Here is a 22,640-nt window from a genome sequence, read left to right as displayed (position 1 = left end):
CATTTGTGTCCATTGTGTCCTTGCATAATATACAGGCATGATATTGATCCTTTACCCAAAAATAGGAAAATGGGGGAAAATAGGGAAAATGGCGAAACAAACGGGCTAATAATAAGCCCAAAATCAGGATGAAAATAATTTTTAAAAGCGTAAATATTGGCTATAAAAAAGTGGGGATTCCTACTTAGGAAAATATCATGCCTGAATATATTATAAAACAGTTTTCAAGAAATGATGGACTTACACAGTCTATTTTTATCATAACAAGTCTAATTTTAACAAATTTCATACCTGCCGACATACCAAAATCGGAAACAGACACATTTGACAAAAAGCTGTGTTCAGGTAATTTATCCTAATATACCAGGATGGAACATGAATTGCAATAGTCTAGCATTTGGGCAATTTATAGATCTAAAATTCATCACAAATGATTAGCAGGCATATTTTGTTGCTCTTCTGGGTGAATTCAACATCACAAGATTGTCAGAAATAGGGACTGTCTCTATTTTTAACTTCAATCAGCAGTTATGAAATGCTTACATTTTAATATCGGTACATTTGCTATACATGTATGTACATAATATACAATTTCCTATGCATTGTAACAAACTTGATATGTGCATGCTCTTATTTCAAATTAATAATTTTATTGCTTCAACTTTAATTACATATTCTATACATTCATTTGATTTATTTTACACATTTAAAAATTGTATCATATTCACCAGTTTACACTATATGCATTTTTATGCAGTTTTTACAAATGCCAATCATACTATCTTCCTATGAATTCTTAACTCAAATTATAAGAACAGTCCAGATGAATCTGAAGAAACAATTGTATTGAAAATTCTGAAATATCTTGTAAGTTGTAACCATGGTTACCTTTGACAGCAATTCTGTTCATTTACAAAATTAATGAATTAGATGCTTAATCGCAACCCACTTTTTAAAGCATTCAATAATCCTTTCTTTCAGAAGACAAAACTTTTTCTCTTCTTCAATAGAATTGTCAAACATAGTAAATATAGCACTTGATAAACATAAAATAAACATATTTGTCATACACTAAATCAATATTTCTAATTGACATGGTATTTGCAAATATATTATACACTGTTATAGCTTAATGCAGCAAAGACGACTCAGCTTCTATTACATTTATAAATAAAAAGTAGAAAAACAAAAACCTTTTCTCATCACATAAATGCACATTAACAGTTTTATCACTAGCAAAGTGTCAATATACATTTACTGATACACCTGAGTTGATTTTTCATCACCTTAATTACTTAATTACCATCCTTTGATACACTCCATTACCAGATTTAAGTGTAAACTAATGTACATTGAAACACATTATGAGATGGTATCATGGTATTCATGATTTTTTATGTATTAATATCACACAGTAAGCATTGCACTATTTGCTTATTTAGTCGCTCCACTGGCGACATTACAGGTTTAAAAGCTTTTATCGTCAATTCAAACATTTACGCAAGTGTTTAATTACCCTAGTTTCATCATCAGTTTACTTGTAAATAAAGTACAATTCATGCACATTTAAACTATAAGTAACCAATTAATGACACTATTCATTCATGCTATGCAATGGACAATGGGGTAATTACCACAACGCAATAATATTATTACCATCCAGATCAATTAATTATAACACACAATGGTAAAGTTTACAATCTTAATATTAAGTGAGTTGTATTAGTTGTTCTTAAGTTGGACAAATACAGTATCAATACACCTGATGTCAAAAGTGGTGAGCAGATAAAAAATTGCTTCCAAATACACTCAACGTATATGACATTATTAAACAGTCAATACAGCTGAATTTTATATCCAGTTGAACACTTTAGTATCTCGAGCTCTTTCTAACCATTATAATACCCTCTGGATATACCAAGATTGTTGACATAAGTGAGGTGAATCGATAATATTGGAAGAAGATAGCTAGAAACCTACATCTGCTGCCCAAAGGTCTTCATGCCCCAATTATGAGAATTCAAGTTGCTTAGATTTGAATAAAATTGCTTAGGTGCCCACAGCAATTTCTCTGTATTGACTGCCCCATAAAATTCTTATTTCTAGAATTGATTATAAATTATACCACAGATCAAATTTGAAATGTTTTATAGGGAGCAAGTATACAATAATTTAATTCACAGCCACTTGAAATGTTTCACAGATCACTGGACCATACAAAAAATTGATGTAAATTACATATTTGATCAAAATTTTAAAAATATGTGATTCGTGTCTAAGTGTGTGAAGGTCTTGTGTGTTTTATGGTTGACTTACAAATCAATGGAAGAGCTTCAAAACCATACCCACACTTGAACTTACATTGACAGTATCACATTATACACACACAAATTAAATTAAAATGGTCATTTACTTGTCCAATTACTCCCACTTTATTTGCCTTATATTATGGACACAACCATTTCATGCGGAAAAAGTGCAGCTCCGTGTATTTGATTTTGAAACATCTCCACAATGCATTACATAAGGAAAGCAATCTCTCCTGACCTGGAGGAAGATAATTTGATTTTTTGAATCTATTTTTGTAACCCTGAACTAACGCCGATGGTCACTTAAACAATTTACCAAATATTTCTTGTGAAGTATGATGCTCACAATGCTTGTATCGTATAAGTGTCAGGCGAGACTTGTATAGTATAGTGGATGGAAAATTGATTCTGAAGACCACGGTGAAACTTTGTTAGTAAACAGATAGAGTACAAAGAAATGTGTTGTCAAAAGGTTACCATTTTTACAAAACATGACAGGCAATAGTCAATGGCCAGTTGCTAGAAATTGTATTGATGAAGTTGTGATTTGACATTGTTAATGTACAGAATATGTTGCAAGGATCCATTACAGTAATGCGGTATAAAATTAATTAGTTGGTTCTCATCCCCTCATGCATTGCTTACTGGAGTTGGTCCATTTTTTTTCCCTTTAAATTTTCAAGTATACCCTAAGCTTTTACTGCTCCAACAATTCATTATGCTGATAGAAAGCTAATTTTAGCAACATGAATCACTTCAAGGAAGTTTTTGTACTCGCTACCCTTCAAATAAAAAAGTACCTAATCGTTTTCCAAGAATGCATCGAAAAAGGATTACAACTGTTAGCAATGCCTGTTCATTTGGAAAACACCTCTTCTTAAATCTTATGTAGCCAGTAACAAAATGCTTTCTAGGGATTTTTTTTCATCCTGATAATTCTTTGAATATCAACTATTATTTGACTAAAAATTTACCATAACTTATGCACGTTCAATTACTAAAAACATCCAAACTTAATCATGTTAATAGGAATTTATGAATTTGATTTTATCATTTCCAATCTCATTTCCAAGTGCTTGCATTTTTTTTTCATGTCTGATCGATATCATGCGCTGAGTGGTTTTAAATTAGATTGTGGTCGTCATCAGGGAACTAATAGCATTTTTAACTATTTATTATTTACTTACTATAATGAAAACTTAATTTAAGCATGAATTTAATGTATTGACAATGATTTACAAATACAATAGCATTCTGTAATTGTGATTTATTAAAAGATAAGCTGCAGGATTAATGGAAATACTAGCATTTCTGTATTTATTATACAATTGATTCCTTCTAACATCAACCAAGAAAACTGTTCAGAATTGAGAGGTAAATTGCCAAGTTGGCAAATTATGTAGTTACCATGTTTACAACCTCAAGGTATATTTTGTGCAGACTGGCCTAAATATTATCAGGAATGAGTCCCCATAACTTCCTCTTGGTATACAAGTATATCTGGTGAGGTAATCAAAATGATAGAAATGGTTCTAATTTATATAAAACACATTTTGCCTTGGGCTGTGCAAATATTATTATTAAATAATCTCATTTTTTTTGGAATTTTGGTTTATTAATCATTGCATTATTAATTCAGTATTAACTAAGGCATTAAAGTTTGCATATGATTTCATGGAATAAATTGGTATGGGAGACAAGAACTGTCTGATTTTACTAATTATAAATTGGTTTGTGAGACAAGTAGTCTGATTTTTCTAAATTGGTTTTGGAGACAGGAAAATACGGCTCTTTTCATCAAATTAAATATCAATTTGTACATTCTCAGCTATAATGTACTTCTTTTTAAGGTTATTTCTTAATGCTTTCGGCTTTTAAACTTCACTCATTTATATGGCTAAATCTTTAGCTGTATGTAATTTAAAAAAATTTCAAAAGTGTTTTTCTCATAAAATTTTTCTTTTTCACTTATGACCTAATAATGCAAAAACTTCCACACTCAACTTACATTCTGGTTAAAAATTCAGACCAATGTGTGGCTTTGATAATAACTATGTAAAATGTTTGATCAAATAAGTTAGATTTAATTAAAAATTCAGACCAGGTGCTACAGCCTGCAGCTGATGCTCAAGCATATCATAGATTTGAGCCATAATACATTTTTTTGCAAATATTGAAACGCTGAATAAGATATTGTTCATTTGATATTCACTAGATTAAATATTAAATGTGCATGATATATTGTAATATTAGAGCAAACACGCTGTAGCAGTGTCGTGTTTACAATAGTTAAGTGTTTCAATTCCGTTGTAGATGGACTATGTACCTTTACTTAACCAGGGATCTGATTCAAACAAGGCTATTCTCCTGGCCATTTCCTTTTGCCTGTTGTTCCAAGCAACCAGAGATTGTTTACTAAGTCCAGTGTAATATGCAGAATCTAAATTGCCTCCACTACATCTGGCTTATTTCTCAGTTGTAGTACTGATGATAACTGTTGCATCAATGAACATTTTGTTTCAAGCTTTATTGGATGGGTGTTTTGTTGAAGAAAATTTTCTTAGGTCAATTAAGGTATATCATGACATGCTGTTATCATGATGGTAAACAGGTTGGCCATTGGTGCCTAGGTAGAGGTTTACCTCCTTTTTGAAGCTTTCCCATTTCATAATAATTCCTGGGATGTGAATCAACTGTGACCTGGTGAAAATCCTAATCACGGGATGATGGAGAAACTCTAGTTCACATTTTTGATTCCGAATGGATCACACAAACACTGGTTTTGGTGATTCTTTTTAACTTTTCATTTTTCTCTTGTTATATCACTGAGACATGAGCTCCAAAGACTACTACACATAACTACCATCAATTACGGAAGTGTACATTTTTTCCCATTTATAATATGGCATAGTAGCCTCACTGTACAGTACTATGAAGTTTAACAACAAGTTCACATTTTCATTGCTACATATACATTACATACAGGTCCATACATTTTAAACAACTGGTAACAATTTTCAAAGTACCTCTCAACAAGATCCACAGACAACCCACTTATATCATACAACTTTCTGAAAAGGTCAAGCCTTCATAAAAGTTCTACCAATTCATCTTTCAACTTCATCTCCCAACATGTACAAATAGGCTTACATGTAAACAATACTGTGGAAAGAAAGATACTCAACTTCTTGTCAGCTGCTGAAAAACCTTTCTTTGACCTTCTCAGTGCTAATTGCGAGGAGCTTGAATATTATACTATGTAACATTATCTGGATATTTCACTTTGTACAAATGTGAAATAGCAAAGATCTGTGACTAGCTTCCTGCTGAACACAGGATTATTTGAGAACTCTATACCAAACTTTGTAAGGTTGTGTAACAATTCCAATAACATAACAAAACATTTTAAATACTGATGGTATTTTTAAAATATTTCTTCCAAAGAAATCTTGATTGTAGTGTTGAAGTTAAACTCTTTAATCACTTTATCTACCACTACGTATTACTATCCACTCGTAAATCTTGATCAGTTTTGTTCCTAAAACTTCTAGTACATCATATTTATGAGAGTATGACAAATACACAATAACATTTTGAAGTCCTAACTGTGTGCTTTCAACATTGGTTTTAAAAGTTTGTTTATCTCTAATTTCATATTTTCATTCAACATAGTAATCACCACTTACATGTTTTTCCCATTCACAATACTATCGTATCACGGGATCGAAGCAGGTTTGCGCATTATAACTAATCAACCTACAAAAGCAGGGTAATCAGTATAGTAGTGAGATCTGTATCAAGAAATTATGCCTTACTCTACCTATCTAAAGTAAGATAAATGGTCTATAATAGGTTGGGATGTTGAGTTTAATTTGTACCAGCTTACAAACTGACGGTAAATCTGAAACAGAAGAGTTCAATTTGTGTGATTACTAGCTGTGTACAGATAGCTGAATTATTGGCTTTACTGAGTATCATTCTATTCTACATTACCCACCCCTGACGATGATCTATGACAATGCCAATTTAGATCAAGAACATGTAAGCAGGCTCTGAACTTCAAAGGGTGGACTGACTTCACTTGGAACAGCTTTGATACACATGATTATTTTATCACTTTAATTATGTTTGTGGTTTTTAAAGTTGTTGTTATCATGTATATTTTCCCTTGCATGCTTTTTGTTGTATTTTTAAGATGTTAAAGATGTTTGTAAAGCGCATTGAGAGCATTTCTGTTGTAATGCGCTATAAAGTATTATTGTATTATTATTATGATCATATTGAATGGTTTTTATAAGATATGTAGAATACATGAATATAACAAAACAAATTGCTACACAGGATTGCATGTTTTGCAGAATGCCGCATACATGTTGGTAATGATTGAAGTCCTGGCAATATTATTCTTAGACACTCCACTGCAGCAACAACATTATTCCATTAGCAGTGGTCTATGGAAATCTTTATAATCATTGACAACTACAAAACCATTATGAAAAAGCGTTAAAATCTATCTAAAGAATATATTTAAAATTGTAAGATGTGATGGATCACATGCCTAAAATTACTCACAACTGTCACTATTTTGAATTATGCATTGCTTTCTCACTAGGCATGACATACCATTACCACACCCATGATCATGGTAATACTTAGCAACCAAGATGTAATTTTGCTGAAGGAACCCATTATTCAAGAATATATAAAAATTGATTCCAACAATACTGCATCCTTTTACTTCATTGTTTTGTGTATGTCAAATCAGAAATATTATTTAATTAACACATTACTATAGAAAAATTATCAAATTCGTGGACATCGTTCCACCATGTCCACGAATTCGTGGACATCGTTCCACGATGTCCACGAATTTGATAATTTTTCTATAATACATTATATATATTGCTAACTATTGAAGATAGCAAAATATATGTTTTTGCTTTCTACTGAAGATAGCAAATATATATTTTTGCTTTCTACTGAAGATAGCAAAGTATATATTTTTGCTATCTACTGAAGATAGCAAAATATAAGATAGCAAAATATATATTTTTGCTATCTACTGAAGATAAGATTCCAAGAGTGAACATAAGCAAGTATTATTTTCTTCTTGTCAGGAAGCAGTATTCAAATATCAGATATCTGCTTTATTTTTTTGCTTAAATCATACCTTACTATAAACTGAAGCAAATGTTTACCTGATTAAAGAAAGCATTCAGTTATTATTCCTATTTACAGGAAGATATGAGGAAGCATCACAAACCATTCCAATTAAATAATATCAGGACATTACAGCTTGTCAGGAAGTGGGGTAAAAATATCAGATAATGACTACTTCACTTTTCCGGAGGAAAAAACTGTAATGAAGTCAGAGTCATAACTGGCTATAATTTGGTTCACTTTAAGTTCAGTAGTAACGTACCGTATTGTTTGTAATAAACGCTCCCCCTCTAATAAACGCCCCCTCCAATTTTTGTGTGAAAAATTGACAAAAATGCAAACATTTCCATGCTATATCGTGTGAGTAAGCTTAAAACTACCATCAGTCAGTCAGTCTTGTCAGGGACGATCGGTAATGGATTTTGATGTATTTACCATGAAAATGATATTTTCCATGGGCGTCGCATTAGTATAGCCGTAGATCCCTCCTTTCTATAGGAGCACCATTGGGAAATTTAACCCGATTTTAAAGTTTTTTTCACTGACAATTCACCTTCAATAAACGCCCCCCTTTTGGAAAAATGCAACGCCCCCAGGGCGTTTATTACAAACAATACGGTAAATGCTTTTTCGTGGTTGTGCTGCAAAAATTTCAACAAATCGCCTGTGTATGTGTGAGTGCATGCTCCGCATGAATAACTGTATGTGCGCAATTCAAAACTGTAGCCAGTGAAATACGCACCAATATCACTACCGAATTTAAGGTGAACCAAAGTTTACACAAATGGCAAATTAAAGAAAACCTACATTGGGCTCCACAGGAAACATCACAAAACATTACATAGACTAAAAGTGTCATTGACTGTTAAAAGTATCTATCTACAAAAGTTACTTTATCAAACATATCTACCACAGATAGCTTTGCCAAACATTGCTACCAAAGATAACTTTATTATGAGGTAAATTATCTTGAAAAGATAAGATATGAGTGATAAATTTAACCGCTTTGGTTAAGATAAAAATATCATTAATAATTTTCACTAATTGGGTTAACCATTCAGCTTCAAACTCAGATGCTGTTCTCCCATGATGTGCAAATTATGGCTACAAATTATTTGTCTCTCATATAATTTTCTGTGCAATTCAAATGCAGCAACAGAGAGTAATAATTGTTAATTGTCCTCTATCAAGGATCAAACCCAGAACCTTCTGCATCAGAATCAAAGACTTAAACCACTATACGATGCTACTTGCAACCTTCCTCCAAAACCTTGCATTACAACATTTCTATTGGCAAATATCAACAATCTACTGTATCAATTACAAACCTATTTTTCGCATAATTAATTAAACCGGAATCTCCCAGCCTTGCATGCCAGAGATTAAATTAACCTACACATTAATTTATTTGAACCTGTGTGGGTTTATCTCACCATCTGTTGTTAACAGAAATACAATCTCATCCCTACACTATCATTTGTTAAGTTGTTTTTAGCTACATCATTGATGAAATTCATCGCCAAGGTCTCAATGTGTAGTGCAAAGCAAAACAACTATATGTATTCAAAGCATGAATCCAGTCCCTGAAGTCCACTGATGATGCCATATTTAACCTGATGCCATATTCACAAGACCTGGATGCAAAATGTGTTGTTTAACCATTCAATTTTCTCAAGAGTAATAAACAACCTATTTAGAAGCATTTTAAAAGCTTTCAGAGCACATTTGAAATGATTTTCAACTACTTAACACTGAAGGGCTCCAGACCCTGTTATGCAGAGGCCTAAAGCATCTTTTTGGAGTACCCTGAGTAAGCTGGTGACCAAATAAAATTAATTAATAATAATATTAAAAATTAATTATTAAAATTAAATTAATATTAATATTTCAATTATCAGGGGTGTGAGTGGCCTCAGACAAAAAAGAGGAAAATTACTTTAAAAAAGCCTGTAAAAAAGCTGAAAAATGTCAAATATGGGCTGAAAATAGAAGAAAACACATAAATTTTGGCAATAAAAAAAGCTGAAATTGGCTTAAAAGCTGAACTCCGATTACAGACCGAAGCGCTTAAAATAATGTCACAAAGTTTTTAAAAAAGACCAATTTTGCTACACAATCTGGTCTCCCTTACTACTTTTGCCAAAGATCATCTACTTCCTGTTTACAAGCTGTAATGGCAGTGCTCTGGCGGTCAAATGCATATTTATAAATACACCTAAGCTCACTGTGAACTAAAATAGATATTGGCAACTTCTTTACCCACACTGTCCACCGACCACCGAGCTTGTGGAAAACAGGGCCCAGAAAAGGCCCATTTAATATTCATTTTCATTATATCCATCCAGATTTCACCTGAAAATATTTTCTTTGAAGGGGCAGTCAGATTTCTAAGCCCCTTAAACTATTTAAACAATACACCTGATGAACATCCTCAGTTGCAACAAGAAAATTAAATTCTGCGAGAAAAAGCTGCAATTACCTTGCCATGAAGAACTCTACATGTTCAAACCCAAACATTGAGTTGACAAGAGAAACCTGCAAGAATTTATAATATAACCTATAGCTTTATAACTGACAAAATCCCTTTATCAGATTGCGCAAGGTTATTTCTATTTCTAGCATCACTCATGGGGCTCTAACTGTGAAATCGCACAAAATCCAATTCTCCCGCAAGTAAAATTCTTTAATCCCAACATATTTATGCAATGAATGCTAGTATCCATGTGCACTATGGATATAAAAATTCATAATATAAGGCCAAATGTCAAAATATGTTCTTCTATGGGCGCAACTAAACTTTATCTAGGGCAGCGAGGTAGTTTTGGCTCATTATGTGTAATAATCCAAATCTAAAGTAGCCCTGTGTCAGTGAGCAAATTATCTTCACAATGAATGGATGATGAGAGAAGATTGTACAGGCATTGGTTTGTGGTCATCTTTGTTTGTTGAAATCATCAGAAGAGGTTTACAGGGAAATTCTGACTTTAAGTGGCTTTCGCAAGTGCCTGTAGTGAAGATGTAGATGTAAGCATTCAATTATCAAGGGAGCCTTCTCCGACAGGAAAAAGTTTTGGAGAAAACAATTCTAGAGGTTAGGTTGTTCGCAATAAGTGAACTTAAAATGGTGTACAATGGAAGTATCGTATCCTCAGTAAATGTAGACATGAATGCTATCATTATCATACAAAAAACATTAAAAGAACACAACACGGCCCCAGGGAAGACCAGCCCAAGGGCTGATCTGGGCTTTTCCGTGTATAAATAAAATTGAAATGAAATGAAATGAAGTAGGCATAGATCGATTTCCAGTTCCAGGAGTGATGACTGGATATCAGTATTACCTTGATCTCATGCCAACAGAATCCACAATCATTTTTAAAACTGACACAGCACAGCAAAAATTATATTTCTTTTTTTCTCTGTAGGTGAATTCAATGTGCAAATTATGACATCATTTCTTCTCCAAATAGGTTTTTGACAGTGTTGCTTACTGGTATTTGGCCAATGGAAAAGGCCTGTATTTTCTATCCTGTTACTTTATAGATAGCCAGAATTTACACAGATATTGTTAAAGAACTTCCGGGTATGGACCTATCATATAAATCCCGTATTAATGTGATATATGATCAAACTTATTAAACATTAACATACTTGTTTAAATATTGTCAACTTCGAGGATCAGTGCACCAATACCATGAATAGAGGTTATCCATGTTCTATAAGCTGCATATCCTAGCAGCGACTGCTATACCTTGTTTAGGACTTTCAAAAGAAGTACCTGCAATGCATGTGCAACCATGACTATTTCAAAATAGCCCACCAAAGTCAGGCAGGTAACTCAGAGGTCGTGCATTGAATTGGTTTGAATGAGGAATACTACGGGAACCAGCGCCTTTTGTTAGAAGTCAGACATGAGTGAAGTGGATAACCTCTATACTAGACAATTTTCCCCAATTTTAATGCAAATTATACTAGCATGAAAAATTCTCATTTTGAGCTGTTGTGAAACAACATGCAACACATATTCTCACACAGAAGCTGAACACCTGATACCTGTTAAAAATTGAACCTGAGCGCATGAGCGTGAAGTACCACTCTCAAGTCGCACCATCCGATACCCCTTCCTTAGCCTTTTTTTGCTACCTTATGACAGTATCTACCTCACAATGTGTGTGTTCAGGCACTATTCAATCTATCATGGAGAATCCAATTTTTCTCTTGTGCAAAGTAACATGGATATTGAAAGATGGATGATGATGACAAAATTTGAGACTAGGAACCTGGGATGGATGGATAGTTGTATCAATAGGTGGAAGGCTCTAGATACATACATACATACATACATACACAATTCTTTTATAAAGCGCTGTTTCATCTAGATCACAGCGCATAAACAAATTCAAAGCATAAACACAATATAACAAACAAAGTGAGCAATAAAAACAGTCAACTTTTTGGGAAAAGATATGACTTCAGTAATTTCTTGAAGACTGGCAATGAGTTTGCAGTACGGATGGTGATGGGTAAATTGTTCCACAGTCCAGGAGCAGCCAGAGAAAAAGCTTTATTTGCGGCAGAGTGGAGAGACTTGGCATTTAATTTATGTACAGTAAGCCGAGTTGTATCTGAAGCAGAGCGAAGTCCGATGCGTGATTGATGGTAAGGTGTGAAACAAGAAGCTAAATAACCTGGAGCATGTCCATTTAAGCATTTAAACACATATAGCAGTACTTTGAAATGAATGCGTTCTTTCACAGGGAGCCAGTGGAGTTGCTTTAAAAATGGAGTCGCATGATCGCGTTTTGATGCAGAAAAATGAGTTTTGCACCCCAATTTTGAAGGCGCTGAAGTCTGTCAATATGGGTTGTGTTTACTCCCAGCAGAAGAGCATTTCCGTAATCCAGTCGGGATAAAATAAGCGAGCTTACAATAGTGCTGCAGGTGTCTAAATCCAAGAAACGTCTGATGCAGTGATGTTACGCAAGTGGTATGAAACAGAACTGGAAAGAGATGTTATTTGCGGAGCCATAGACATAACATCATCAAAGATGATGCCCAGATTTCGCACAGTTCCTGATGGTTTGATGATGTCATTTCCAACTTGCAACTGAATGTCAGGTAAAGAACGTTTAAAATGAGGCGAGGTGGCAACAAAAAATTCAGTCTTATCACTATTCAGCTTCAGCATATTTTCAGTCATCCAGAGTTGTATTTCATCAATGCAGTTTTGAAGTGCAGAAAGAGTCGACTGAATAGATGCTAAATCCGAAGGTATGAAAGAACTATATATTTGAATATCGTCTGCATAGATATGATAGCACAAATTGTTCTTATTGATGATCCTTCCAATAGGTATGGTATAAATCGTGAAACATTTTGGTCCGACGATCGACCCTGTGGAAGTCCATAGCGCATATCACGAGGAACGGAGTGAACATTGTCAACCAAAACACAAGTTGTCCTGTTGCTGAAATATGATCTGAACCAGTCAAGCGCAGTTCCTGTTATGCCAATCTCACACTCTAATCTGTTGAAGAGGATATTGTGGTTCACAGTATCAAAGGCGGCACTTAGATCTAAAAGCACAAGGAACACACCTTTCTGGTCATGAATCATGCCCATGATGTCATCTTTGACTTTCAGCAATGCGGTTTCAGTGCTCCGTGCAGAACAGTAGGCAGATTGAAATTCCTCGCCCAAATTGTGTTCAATCATATGATTAGTCACATTATTGATGACATGTTTTTCAATCAGTTTTGACATAAACTTGATATTAGCTACAGGACGGTAATTCTTTAGCTCTTCAGGATTGAGCGACTGTTTTTTAATGAGAGGATTGATAATAGTATGTTTGAGAGTGTCCGGAAATACACCTGTTGAAAGAGACATGTTTATGATGTGGGTTATGACAGGTACATAAATAGATACATTTTCCTTAAGAAACCATGTAGGCACTGGATCTAATACACAACCTTTTGTTGCAGTGCCATTAACAAGCTTAATAACATCTTCTTCAGACACTTGATTGAATTTGGTGAGTCTACATGTGACATTAACTCTATAGGTATCGCTACATACACTACCTGATTGCTGTTTATCAAGATCGGAGTATATAATGGAAACCTTGTCTTGATAATATGTAGCAAAAGAATTACTTAAAGTATTTGCACACTCATATGCAGGTAACACTTTGCTTGAATTATTCAAGAGACCATTAACAATCTTATATACAGATTTAGAGTCATGAGCAGAATTAAGTTTCTCAGAAATATGCTGTTTCTTTGCCCTATCAATCAACTTATTAACCTCTTTATTCTGTTCGATATACATGTCGTGATGCACTTCCAAGCGTGTCTTACGCCATTTCTTTTCGCAAGCACGGTAATTCTCTGAGCACTATGAATGTCCGAATTATACCAGGGCTGTCTTAATCTGGTACTGCGCGTTTTCTTTGAGACAGGGGCATAAAGGTCCAAGGATTTTATAATAGACTCTTCAAATGCCACAGATAAATAGTCAACATTGTCATCACGAGTAAGTATATCAACAAAACATGAATTTAGATCCTTCTGGAAATTGATGGTATCAATGTTACGGAAATTTCGTGTAACAGACACATTTTGCTGTTCACTTGGTTTTTGCAATGAGAGCTTACAATGAACCATATGATGGTCAGAAAGCCTGACGCCAACAGAACACTCCTTTATGAGATTCTCTTCTGGACGAGCAATAACCAAATCAATTGTGTTGCCACTGATGTGAGTAGGCCCTACGGCATATTGATGAAAACCAGTACTTTCGAGAATTTCAAGGAACCTGGCGACCTCAGACTTTTCAGGGCGGTTACAATGAATGTTATAATCACCTAGCATGATGATCTTACCAGCTAAGGAGTTTACACACATAACAAAGATCTCAAAGTCAACCAGAAAGTTTGCAGTTTTCAATTGATTTTCCTTGGACGGAGGAGGTCTATAAATGAGTACATAATAGATTTTACGTTCATTATTAGAAATAATGGAGTACTCAAAATTGACAGTTTTGAAATCAAACGGTATTATCTGAAACTTCAGAGGGGACCTGTAAATGATACCAAGCCCCCACACTTGTTATAATCACGAGGAATGTTGATAAAGTTATAACCTGGAGGACAAAACTCTCCAATTTTTACATTATCTAATTCACTCAACCACGTTTCAGTGAGAAACAAAGCGTCAATGTTATTATCCAACACATAGTCTGAACAGGTAGTAGTCTTGTTACCGACAGATCGTGCATTCCATTGACAGACACTAAGAGAATTTGAGTTTGTGAGAACATCTGTGGGTTGCGGACATGCAGTACTTGAAACGCTTGATCTTCTCACGCTGTTTACGTACTCCTGCCCTAACACCTCTATGAGTAGGGGCCTTAGCCTGTATACCTAACGATCTAATGTTTAACCATGTATTTAATGGTACCGACGCATTTTCAGAGCTCGCATTTAACAATTCAGCTGTACTATACACAGTATGTGTAGGCCTATTTCTATCATCCAATAACACCAAATTAGTTTCATCTGGACCTGGATTTAGTTCAATGTCCCCGGCTACTAAAAGCTGTGACTGGAAAGTAGATACAGAGTTAGGATAGTATACCATACGAGTACCAAGGTACTTCAGAAACACTGGTTTGAGTTACTAGATGTAGTACCAACAGTGGGCCTATGGTATTGATAGGCCACTCCATTATGTTTATGTACAGTACTGGTATACCACAAACCTATGATAACCAAGGCAAGTAAGATGCAGTGCTTTATTGATCCCATTGTGAAATTATTGTAGTAGATATTGATCCAATCAAAGTGCTGTGTGCTGACTAGAGTATCCACATAGGCAGGAATGGTGAAATTAAAAATCACAAAATCCTCCAATATTCCACCAGATAGCAAGGTAGCAGACAAAAACTCAGCCAGATATTGTCACTGATGTAATAGCAACATGTTGTCAAAAGTTGGAACCAATATTCCAGTTAAAAACAGATGAAAACAGAAATTTAACTGGAGCAATGAATTTGCTGTGGCAGCCTGTTAGGCGCACACTAGATTAGGAAGATAACGCCATAGAAATATAACAAAGAGGAACAATCAACGCAGGTGTGGCTTCAATCGCTTAATGTATCACACAGAAATATCACAAATACAATCAATCACATAAGATGCCTATTACATAAGTTTAAGACAGGTAGAACCCAGGGGTAGAACCTGGAACTTACAATGTGTTGGTGTGCATTTGTAAAATGTATAAAATAGGGATACATGCACAAAACATCTAGTGTTGAAGTTGAAATTGTAACAGTAAAATCCATAGTCCATACACATTTACAATATATCTAACATTATGCATCTTACATACAAAACAGCATGTTTTTCAAGGTACATGCATTACTTTATATTACAACTTTATTATTACAAAATGGCTGCCTGTAATGACACAAATAGACAGGAGTGTCCATGATGACACATACAAATACACAGCTAAATGTCCCAATTTATAAATGTCACCAGCTGGTTGGTTGGTACAGAGCAAATTACACAATTACAAGGTGTTAGGTAGCCTTGATGTTTGTTATTTGTGTTTATATTTGTGTGCAAGTGAACACAGCGCCATAGTAAGGTCAAATATATTGAGCAGCCACAATAAGGCTTTGTGTCCATATTGGTGATGTATATAGAAATACAGAATATTGGGGCAGGCTAGGTTATATGGCCCTGTGTGCACATAATTATGTATGTGCATGATCATTTGGGTGGGGGTTCTGATTGTTAAGACAAATACCAAAGGATTTCCTTTAAAAATCATAACCAATTCCTACAAATATAATACTATACAGCATCTGGCTGTAATATCAAAACACTTGTCAACCCCCTCCCCTGCTGATGTGACTGAAATAAAAACTGCTCTTAGCAAAATTTTTACATCCTTCAGGATAATATGTCATGTTCAAACATTGTAAGTTAACACAGTGAGTTTTTTTTTACCAACAGGTGAATTGAGCAACAGGAAATATTGCATTTCAAATCAAATTCTCCTGATGAATCGAGGGTTTCGATCAATGAAATAGGAAATCCCCTCAAGCAAACCTCAGCAGATGTTTCTGAGAATCACAATATATCCAGGGCTCTAAAACATGCTGCACAATAGGATTTCCTAAGTAATTCAACAAATTCAAAGGTGTTTCCCAAGCTCACGTCAAGCAGGTTTTTTAATACACGTAAATATATATTTTTTATAAAAAGGCTGACAATAGAAAATTCCATCATTTTTCAAGTTTCTGTTAATATTCATATTTGTAGAACCAGCAAGTGTAATGTTCTGCTGACAAGATATTTCGTTAAATTGGTTTGATGTACGACTTGAAACAAACCTCTCACATTTCAATTTCAAACCTACATGATGCATCAAAGGCATCTTATGATTAAAATATCTTACAGAATCTACTGTCCCATGTTGGATATTTGCATCATTAAGCATGGATCAGCTTCTTACATTGCCCATTTATTAATTGAGCATCTGAACTCATGATAGAACAAAGTAAGTCTGCTATTATACTTTAACATGATCAAGGTTGTTTTTATTTTGTTGCCAATCTCCTTGTATGCATTGCAGATGAGTAAGATAATTGAAAATATATGCCACAATAGTTGACACAGATGAAAATGTTACCTTTTTGCATTATGCAATAATCGTTATGGTTACAGCAGATAAGAAAAGTAATTGAAAATATATACCACAATTGTTTTCAAAGAGGGTAAATTAGCTTTCTGTATCATGGATATATTTCTTGCAATTTATCAAGGTTATGCTTTTTATAACATCTAACGAACAATGAAAGTAAGAGGAAGATAGCAAATAAAAATTGTGTAAAAATGGCAAGTACATATCTACAAGGACACAGTTACTTTCAAAGGATAGTACATTTCTTAAAATCCTGTTAATCCATGTGATAGGTCAGACTAATTCTCAGGTGTGAGTTTTCCACCCTGACTGCAATCCTAACCCTAACATTAATGCTAATCTTAACATCCATGTCTCATGATCCTAACCCATGTCCAAACCTTAATCCTAACCCTAAAACCTGATCTGGATTCAAAATTCTCCACACCTCGGAGCTTGCTGTGGCATTGTTTCCAGATTCAGTGATCAGCTGACTTGGTAAAAAAGAAGATTGCTCTATTATGTTAGAAAATGAACACAAATTCCACAACCACCTGTGTTACCTTACAATTTCGAAAAAAAAATTCCAAGTCATGTTTACGACGGAACCTGTATGTGACTTTGTAAGCATGCTCCATGATGCTATCAAATATCTGTTGTTAAGATATTGTGGACTCCGGTCTCATACCCTGCCCAAAGCTAACCTACTAACACACTTAAATAGTTCTATAGGACTATCGGAAATACCATCTTCACCAAGATGCCTTATAATGTACCGACTCTCAACTCCCTGATGTACCGAGAGCAGTTTGCCTACTCAATAACACCTGATTATTGGAGTGCATGTAATAGAATTAGGCTAGTGATGAGGAGGGATTCCAAAGCTGTTATGTTAAACAACCTGCTCCGGGCTCTAATCATGGTTGTAATGTACATTTTATAATACGATGACAGTAATTCTGCATGCATATAGCAGAAGCACATTCTCTAATGGTTGAACTATTGCTGGTCAACTGGAATTGAAGCGACACAACTTGGATGTTTTATTTTTCTATATTATCCCATCCCTGAATTCTATTAATAGGGTTCAAGCTTTCCGACACTATGACACATGATTTTAGATCATGTTCAGAACATTTCTCTGGATTCAGGAGTGTATTGGCATCTGTATAATAAAGACTTCATGTCCACAACGCATCATTCTAATGTGCGTTCTGCTTCCCTTAAGGCAGTGAAATCATCACTTGTCGGTATGAGTCAACAAGCATCATTTCATTCTGCCACAACAGGATAACTTGTGTATACTTCCCTGCCTTAAGGAAAAGAGCAAAAGTAATTCTTTAAGATTTTGGCCAATTTTCGCAGAGCATTAATTTTTACACTCAATGCAGCTGCTGCGTATGTATATATTCACAAATTTGTTCTCTTAGGTCAAAAAAATTGTATTACTATGTTCAGACCAACCTGAAAATCTCTGAAAATGTTTTGCCTGTATGTAATTTGAACCACACAAGACAGATATAACCTTTCAATTACCGTTTGATGATCATGTGGTGACCTTGCATTTTTTAATTTCACTTGTGGCAAAATATTTTTTTTAAAGAGCAGAAACCAACTGACCAATCCTAACTTTGGAGCTAGCTTCAAGAGCAATACTTCTTTTTTGAGGCCTTATGTATAGATCAAAGCAAATTAAAAATCACAAATTTAAAAATGAGCAAAGTTCATTTTGGCAAATTGTAAAACCTTACACAAGCAAACATTTAATCATACTTCTGTATAACAGGATATTTTAATGGTATTCATTCTGGGGAGATTTTAACTGTTCTCAACAGTTTGCAGTTTATTTTATTCCCGGTTTGGGATGTTTCATTGTTTGGACAGGCAACAGGTAGATGCACTGACCTCAGGCTCCATCCATACCTCTGTGGCCATCCATGTTTTCTGTACAAACACACAGAGCCAGAGAGACCAGAGATTATGCCAACGATCCCGGCACTTGTGCACTGAGGGATTTAGTTGGTAACTCATTTCTGATGCCTGTTACAAGTTTTCAGGCTTCATACTCTCATCACTCTTTCCATTAAGTTATTCCAGCTGAAATCCATACACCCCTATGGAAGACATGACATGGAGTGCAGATTTGGAGTCGTGTCACACATTGAGGTAACCCCATTTGAAATTCACACTCCTAGATGTGGAAGGATTATGTCATGTCTTCTATAGAAGTGTGTGGATTTCAACTGTAACAGCCCAATGTTGTAAAAGGCTATAATTTAACTTCCATGACAAATACTTCTAGGAAGTCATCAATAAATCAAAAAGTGTTTTCAACACTTTGCCATCCTATCTATGGCAGCTTTCCCCAGGTGTGAGGAAGGGTCATGCTGCTTATTAAGTAAAAACTCTTGTCCTATATACGGGGGAAGGTTCAATGACCGCCTTGTTGGTTCACTTTCCCCCTTGACCAAGACTGGAGAAGCCCATGTGGTTCCACCTTATAAGTTGCTTCTTTCTCCAGATTGGGCCAGCTGACGTGGTTCACAAGTTGTCAGCCACAAAATTTTCTAAATGCTTAGTGCATGATCATTAATTGTTCTACGAGGGCATGATTTGTTATATAGTTTACACAATTACATATGTTAAAAATTGCTCAAAATGTGGATTGAATGTGTAGATGGTCCTGTGTTTGATACATGTTTAGTTGGATCCTGCACATAAAGATGGAGGATTATGTGTAGTACAGTCATTGAGTGGGTGCTTATAGAGGCATGGGCGGTAAATGGAACCAATGCGGCACATAATGAATCTCTTGTTAACTCTCACCATAGATCCTGGTGAAACTCCAGAGTTTGTATATTACTTGACATACATTCCTAGTCCACATTTTCACACAATTTCAATGTGACAAAAAACCCTTAAGCAACAACATGAACTAAACTATTCATATATCAGTGTAATTGAATATCTCAGTACAAACACTGGAAGTAGGTCCATTAAATTACCTTTGACTTTTTAGTTTGCTCTAAATGGAGAGCCCAGATAAGAACATGGATGATACCCATCTTTCATACCCGGTATAATAATAAATTACCACAAGATGATTAGCTAATCAATATGTACATGTATTCAAGTTTTCACACAGTATAACTAGGCCTGGGTCAACTCAACTCCTCCATCTCTAACTTCAACATCCAAATAAAACATCGCTTTTTTTCATCATGCATAAAATCTTGTTCACAGTTGCCTCATAATGGTTTCACACGGTCTAAATACCAGCTGGGTGTAACATAAAACACCAAGCTGGCTGTATAAGTATGTTTTTCACTTCCCAATGAAAGAATAGGGAAAATAACCTTTCGCTGAATGTCATGAATGTTCATGCATAGTAACTGAGGCAGACCCAAGCTTGAGAAATAATGTATTCTTATTTATAGTTTTATTTTATATTTTGCCAAATGCAAGCTTTTATTAGTTTTGCATTAATTAAACATACTTGTTTGTTTTAATTTTGAATCAATGTTTTCAAAATTCTCTTGTTCACAGAAATAATTCAGCAGTATCAATCAGAGGATTAAACCACTCAAACTAGCAGCACATTGACAAGTATTCACCTTTTCTGTATTTCCTGGAATCCTTTACATATATTTGTTGATGCACACATTGTAACTGTGCACATCAAACTGTGCTGTGACAATGTGTACATCAACAAAGATACATTCTCAGTTACCACTTGGCAGCCTCATGTAAAAAAATCAATGAAACTTAATTTCTACTTCAACAAATTAGTATATAGTCGGTGGTAAATTTTACTGACCATCAAAGCATTACTAGCGTACATCCATAAGTTCTTTCATTATTTCCCTAATGGAATTAACTTATTGGCTGATGACATCTTATTCAAAATAATTTATCACAAAACTGCAATATTTTTATCAACAAATAAAGACCAAATTCATTCATCATATTATGTCACCATCCCAGAGGAACTAATATTTCATTCATACCTAATTTACAGTTTCCTCATATTTTTTCCGAGGCTATATAAATATTATAGAATTCCATCTACAAGCATATATGCCTCTAAATGATTGTTTTTTGACAAAAGAGTTGAAAGGCAGACACCGTCCACAAAAACACAATTTGGAGTTTGGGTAACTATATTACTGATACAGGTGGATGTACAAACATGCATTATTGGAAGACCAATCTATTGTAATGTTTTTGTGGAGGGTGTCTGCCTTTCAACTCTTTTGTCAAAAAACATTCATTTAGAGGCATCCACTAACTTTCCTATAGAAAACATTTCATCCCAATTTTAAGGCCTTTATTCTGAGGAAATACATTTCTAGATATTCGTTTATATACTATTAATTAATGTATACAATATACACAAATACACATCTTTTTTTATGAACCCTCTCTTTCCAAAGAAGGAAAAAAACTTTCTTTTAGTTTAAATTTTCAGTACTTAAAATTTCATTCGAGGGATTGGACTTATACTACATGTAGAAGATAGCTGGTTATTACAACTTGATGAACAAATAATGAAAGCCAGTGTAGAGCTGTAGATGTTCTCGTGTTCCTCAACCTGGTTTCTCTTGATGGCTGCACAGAGCTCAGAAAAGAGACGCCACAAATAAACAACAGTGTCAACCCTTGATGCGGCTTACATTGCATTAAAGACATGTTGAAGGCAATCAACTTGATGAATTTCATCACTGGCAATTACTTAACTGGCTGTTACTTACAATTTACCGATACGCTTAAATACTCAATAGATGAGGTAAGCTTACGCAAAGACTTAGATTAGCACTTTACAGAAAACATGATACAACAAAAACAATATACCCAGGTTAACCCTCTCTCTGCTTGTTATGGAGCAAGCCAGGGGCTCTCTGAAGACCTATGAACAGAACTAACAATTCATTTTATAAGGACACTCATTTTGAAACCGAGGCAGAAGGCACAAAGGGCACTAAAGTAAAAAATGTATTACTTCTGTGGTCTGTGATGTGCGCCAAATTTAAACACAGAAGTGATAAACAATCATGCTGATTGGCTGATCAATGGTCTTAACAACAACAAGATGGTTGACCAATTGGTCGTCGGCATGTATAGGGGAGGAGACCTGGCCACTTCTACGCAATCGCCGACCCCCAGTTTGATTGATTTTTGTAAACGCAATGTTGCTTTGCAGAACTGCATTCTACGAAACTTTTGAATGTATGTTTGATGAGGAAAGGAATGCTTGTCATAACAATGTTGTATAGCATAGCCGTATGTATCATTACATTTTCATCCCATTCATGTGCAGTATTCCTTAAATATTAAACACATTTTTCCATTTTCCAACTTTTACTTCAAAATGTTCAGCCCATTGCCCTCTTTGCATCCCCTGGCTGCTCCATGGATATCAAACACACAAGGATGAGCAGAACTTAATTTGTGCACAATTTCTTTCAAACACATTTAT

General features: G+C 34.8%; 1 protein-coding gene across 1 annotated transcript in view; it reads right to left on the bottom strand.

Annotated features, from left to right (window-relative positions):
• The window catches only part of LOC140171203 (calcium-activated potassium channel subunit alpha-1-like), a 197,772-nt gene that overhangs the window by 142,193 nt on the left and 32,939 nt on the right, over positions 1-22,640 (bottom strand). The gene's annotated exons all lie outside the window — the stretch shown is intronic.

This window comes from Amphiura filiformis, chromosome 15 (assembly GCF_039555335.1).
Source record: "Amphiura filiformis chromosome 15, Afil_fr2py, whole genome shotgun sequence".
In the NCBI taxonomy this organism is placed as follows: domain Eukaryota; kingdom Metazoa; phylum Echinodermata; class Ophiuroidea; order Amphilepidida; family Amphiuridae; genus Amphiura; species Amphiura filiformis.
Note: the sequence above shows the minus strand (reverse complement) of the source record. Positions and strands in the feature narration are given on the sequence as shown.